Source organism: Semicossyphus pulcher, unplaced genomic scaffold (genome assembly GCF_022749685.1).
Source record: "Semicossyphus pulcher isolate SPU_LCO1_2020_fin unplaced genomic scaffold, fSemPul1.0.p SCAF_3, whole genome shotgun sequence".
NCBI lineage: Eukaryota > Metazoa > Chordata > Actinopteri > Labriformes > Labridae > Semicossyphus > Semicossyphus pulcher.
Genome location: NW_027211704.1, coordinates 949,844 through 955,843, shown reverse-complemented (window position 1 = coordinate 955,843; position 6,000 = coordinate 949,844).

Here is a 6,000-nt window from a genome sequence, read left to right as displayed (position 1 = left end):
TACACAAGGAAATATCAGCTCTTCTGTCCTACAAAGCGCTGCCTGTGTTTAGTGTTACAGATGTTTAAAGGCCCTGCAGGCCCGCCGTCAACCCACACAGGTGATTTAATTAGCCTTGATTAGATCTCTCAGGACTGTGTGCTGATACAGACGGTACCTGATTGACATCTCTCTGATTCTCCTGTTCACTATGTTGCATCTTTCACAATTCAGTACCACAACCTCCTATACACGTTGTAAAACATATAGAGTTGGTTCAAGGTGAAAGAAAAACTCACAGCAAAGAGAGCAGACAGGTTGGGGTATCCTGGGGTATCAGGAAAACCTTTTAATGCTTCCTGTCCAGGCGTCACGACGCTGCCACCGGTGTTTTCCGGTGTTTTCTGAAGCAGCACGTAATGACGACGGCCGCTCTCTGCGCAGCAAAATGCAACAGTTCTTCTTGTCTTTAAGTCTTTTGCTAATATCTATCAAACACTGAAGTCCGCTCTCCGCCAGACGCGCTCTCTGCTCTCAGCTGAGCGCCCCGCCTCTCCACACTCACACACTCTGAGCGTGTAGGGGCGGGGCTTAGACGGACAGACAGCCTCGAATTGATTTAAAGTGGAGGCGAGTGCTTCTAAAATGACCAAGACAAGCAGGACGCAACTTGTTAGCCTTAACAATTGTCTTGCAAATTTACATCTTTAATATCGCGATATGACAATTTCTTATTGCGTAAAAAAATGATACCGGTATCATTTTAACGATATCATATGGCACAGCCTATCTGCCATTATTGGTACTGATTGTCCGATACATTCTCGTTCTGATTAGGCATGCCACAAAGAGGAAATTCTACATATTTAGCTTTATCTTCATTGTCTGCAGAGGAGTGGTGCAGGATGGGAAAAATAGGGTAAGCCTAAATAGAACATCTGCAACAGCAACAGACGGCGGGAACGCCCTCCAAAGTTACGACAGAATGTACAACTGAATTCTACGCAGCTCACACAAAAACACAGGAGATCTCCACCACCCAGGAGCTACAGAGGAAAATTAGCTGGTACATGTATTGTGCATTGTGCATGTTTATCAGTATCGGTGAATAATATATATCTATATAATAATAAATACAAAGATCCGATCTTGTGAGAATAACAAACCGCAGTGTGATGCTAGCAGAGAGTACAGTGTTAGTCAAAGCTAGCCAAATGTCAGCAATCAGTGTTTTTAAAAAATACTACGCATCGGTACTCGGTATCTGCGTACACTCAAGTCTATCAGAAACAGTAAGTTAGAGTAAAGAGGGGTTTCTGAATAGCTCGAGTAATTTGTATCGTTGAGTTGCACATTTTTAGCCAGAATAGCCACAAAAAGTGAAACCACCTGTATGTGTTCATGTTTATTTATTTATGTTTTATTACTGTTAATCGTGCAATTTATATCCAGCTCACAATTTTATAAATTCTCTCCATCCATGTTTTATTGGTGTGCCTCACTGAGCCTTACTGTGCCTCACTGTGCCTCACTGAGCCTTACTGTGCCTCACTGAGCATCACCGAGCCTCACTGTGCCTCACTGAGCATCACCGAGCCTCACTGTGCCTCACTGAGCCTCACCGTGCCTCACTGAGCATCACTGAGCATCACTGAGCCTCACTGTGCCTCACTGAGCCTCACTGAGCATCACTGAGCCTTACTGTGCCTCACTGAGCCTCACTGAGCATCACTGAGCCTCACTGTGCCTCACTGTGCCTCACCGTGCCTCACTGAGCATCACTGAGCCTTACTGTGCCTCACTGAGCCTCACCGAGCCTCACCGAGCCTCACTGAGCATCACCGAGCCTCACTGAGCCTCACCGTGCCTCACTGAGCATCACTGAGCCTCACTGTGCATCACTGTGCCTCACTGTGCATCACTGTGCCTCACTGAGCCTCACCGAGCCTCACTGAGCATCACCGAGCCTCACTGTGCCTCACTGTGCATCACTGTGCCTCACTGTGCATCACCGAGCCTCTCTGTGCCTCACCGAGCCTCACCGTGCCTCACCGAGCCTCACCGAGCATCACCGTGCATCACCGTGCCTCACCGTGCCTCACCGTGCCTCACCGAGCCTCACCGAGCCTCACCGTGCATCACCGAGCCTCTCTGTGCCTCACCGAGCCTTACCGTGCCTCACCGAGCCTCATTGAGCATCACCGTGCCTCACCGAGCATCACCGAGCCTCACCGTGCATCACAGTGCCTCACCGTGCCTCACCGAGCCTCACCGTGCCTCACCGTGCCTCACCGAGCATCACCGAGCCTCACCGAGCCTCACTGTGCCTCACCGAGCCTCACTGTGCCTCACTGTGCCTTACTGTGCCTCACTGTACGGCATTTGGCTCTCTGTTTTACAGCAGATGACAGTGAAGTGTTACAGGAACACATTTTAATGATTGTTATTACCAATGTAGCAGGTGCGGTAGTATGCAAGGATTAGGAATGGGATTAGGATTATTCTAGAGACAGACAACACCCACACTCACACTGAAGTGATGCCTCTTACACTGTGAGGAGCCTCATGTTTCATTACAGGATAATTACAGCGCATTAGAGTGGCTTGGATGTCTAAATATGATTTTGAACATCATTACATCCAGACAGCTCTCCCCGTCTATATTTAGATCTTTTTACTATCATATCAACTCCTGCCACGTTTAATTATGACAGGTATTGAAGTGACAGAGGTGCGTTCACGCGTACTGTGTCTACACACTCACACACACACACGCTCACACAGACGTGACAGACTGAAGATACATTTCTAATTAATTGCTGACATTGTCATTTATCCCTCTCCTCATTAAACAGACATGATTTATTGTCAGATCAGCTCCCAAGAGGACTGAATTTTATCATCTTTTCATTTTACATTTCACACATTTTACAGTGAGTGTGTGTGTGTGTGTGTGTGTGTGTGTGTGTGTGCGTGTGTGTGTGTGTGTGAGTGTGTGTGTGTGTGTGTGCGTGTGTGTGTGTGTGTGTGTGCGTGTGTGTGTGTGCGTGTGTGTGTGTGTGTGTGTGTGTGTTGCGATGACAACAGAGGGCACATTAGAGTGGAGTTTTAAGGCTTTGATATATGACCCACATTATGAGGAAATGTACCAGATGGGTAATACTGTGTACAATTATGACAATTACAACTGAGGAGTACTTTTTCATTGCACTTTTTCTTGCCTATGGACCTATTCATTTTACAGAGTGATTTTACGATCAGTTTTGCTGCTAAAAGATATCGCTCATCTGTGCTTCTGAGGAAGAGAAAATTGTGTTAAATCCCCCACCGGGTCTGGAGAAGGCTCCATTATATAAAATGACCCAACAAAAGACTGCAATGGGGCCTTAAAAGTCCCCCACCTAGTAAATACAATGATGCATTTTAACGTTGCTCGCATCTTTATTCATATATATATATTTAACTTCTCAAAGAACTTTCCATTATTAGCTTTCCCCACAAAAACCTCTTTGTCTTCTGTTAAAGTATCGTCTCCTGATGGACAGGGAAAGCACTGGTTTCAGAGGGAGTTGTTTACAAATCTGACCGATGGATATAGTGATTACTCTTTGTGTTCATGTCTTCATGTAGCTGTTGACACAGCAGACAAGTGTTGAATTAGTATTGCTCAAGGATAACAAATTTAGCTAACTAATTAGTATGAATTACTGGTACTGAAGTGGTCTACTTTAAACCTGACCTGACCCTACTTATCACAGACTTTGTAAAAGGAGCAGAATGAGGGATTTAGTGGCATCTAGTGGTGAGGTTGCAGACTGCAACCAACTGACAACCACTCCCCGCATGTAGGTGAACCTTTAGGGGACACAACACTTGTGAAACATGCAGAAGGCCTTCTCTAGAGCAGTATCTGGTTTGTCACTTATGGGCTACTGTAGAAACATGGCGGAGCAACATGGCGGAGCAACATGGCAGCCTCCACGGAAGAGACCCTCTCCCTTTGTAGTTCATTCTAAGGTTGTGATCCTTATTTTCAGATTATTATACTCAATCCATCCAATCCGCCAATCCATTTTCTGACAGATCCCGACATCTTACAAGCTCGATCTTTAAAGTCCAAGTTAGTGCTAAACTTTTTATTTTTTCATTTCATTAAACAAGAACTTGATTTTTAACTCATTAGACTTGCCTAATAGCCTGTTCAGCCACTCTTATTGGAAAATAAACAAAGTATGGAAGGTATAGATAGAAGTAACACATAAACAATGGCCCATGTGCAAAGTAGATACATTTTTGGATCTAGGCCATGACCTCTTCACCCACTCAGCACGGTAGAAGAGGGAAGTGATGATAATAAACAGCAGGCAGCAGTGTTACAGGAGAGCTTGCAAATGAGCAGATGTGCCAATAATATATCCCACACAAAAACTGCCAGGTTTTATGTTGAAGCCTTCTGCATGGGAAATCTTATATTGCTAACCCTGCAGCAACAACTGCAATGCCATTCCTCAACACAGCACCTCCAGTTTATAGCTAGCATATTTTTTATTATAAGCTAAGTGGTAGCTTTACCATTCGAAGGCACTCAGTTGTCAATGGTAGTAAAGACAGTTTAGTTAAAATATTCTCTCTTACAAGATGCTTGTACATGAAGAGAACACCATAGTTTAGTGAATAAGTCCAATAGCAGCAGATACGCAGAAGCACAAGATTAATAAAGTAAAACATTAACATTCATTCAAACAGACACAGACAAGACATTATACAGCAATGTTAGCATGAGAAACCCTTACTTACTTGGTGTAGCAGTTATCCATAGCATCTTAGCATCAAGGATATCCATTGAAAGGAGTCACAATGGTCCACAGTTGTCCAGTACAGCAATTCCCGCCTGAAGCGGCGGTTAAATCCGACAGCGAATAACGGCCGTTGAGCAGAGCAACTGAAAGGCAACCGCAGCCAGCAGCTAGCTTGAGAAAACGGCAAAACCCCCAAAATCACCTCATTCAAAGCCACTATCTACTTAAAACGCATGTAATTAGCAAGTTAACGTTTTTAAACATTGTTTTAATTCGACATAGTTTCAGACATGAAGCCGCGGTTGAGTTTAGCTAAACAGGGGCGGGGCTTAATTAACTGTATAATTAGCCCGCCCTATCAGAAAGGGTGCGTTCGATTTACATGACGGGGAAGAGAGGATGTGTCTAGAGAGGCAGCACCAACAAGAGCTGGCACTGAATTAATTTTCACAGGCCTCACCTTTTTAACCACCCTTCCTGTGTCACAAGTTGAGAACAAAATGTTCAGCCACATATCACAATATTTCCATGACAATCAAAGTCCTGCCTTCAAAGCCTTTTTTTTCTGTATGTTAGTTTTATCTGCTTTTTTCTCCAAAGCACAAGTATGTAGGCTTTGCATTATCAGCAAAATTGTGTCAAATGTAAAATTACTCATTGGGCAGTAAAATGGTCCAAGTCTGTGTTTTACTTGACCTTGCTTATCATAATTTGTTGTTGTTGTTTTCAGATCATTGTTTTTGTGTCTGTTGGCTTTTATTGATTAGGACATCAGTGCACCAAATGATTGGCAGACTGGGGGGGAGTCGGGCCTGCGATCAATGCGTCGAGGACCGTAGCCTCTGTACATGGGGCGCCAACTGAGCTAAACCAGCGCCCCACTTATAATGCTTTATTCATATTACTGCTGCAATTGTGCGTTTATATTTTAAGGCTGTGCCAACTGAATTTCGTATGTACTCTTTGGTAGTTTAATCTACAGCTATGCATCATATTCTGTACGATCATTTGTGTGACCAGTTTGTAATGCGAGAATCACATTTCTCAAGTAACCAACCAGCTATCAGGTAAATGTGTTGGAATAAAAAAATAAAATATTCATCAAAATAAATGCATATTCAAATTTAGCATTGCATTTGCATTTTCTCTAAAGCACACGCACACGTGCGGCATCAGTCAAGTTAAACATGATTTTAAATGACCGACATCTTCCCATACATAG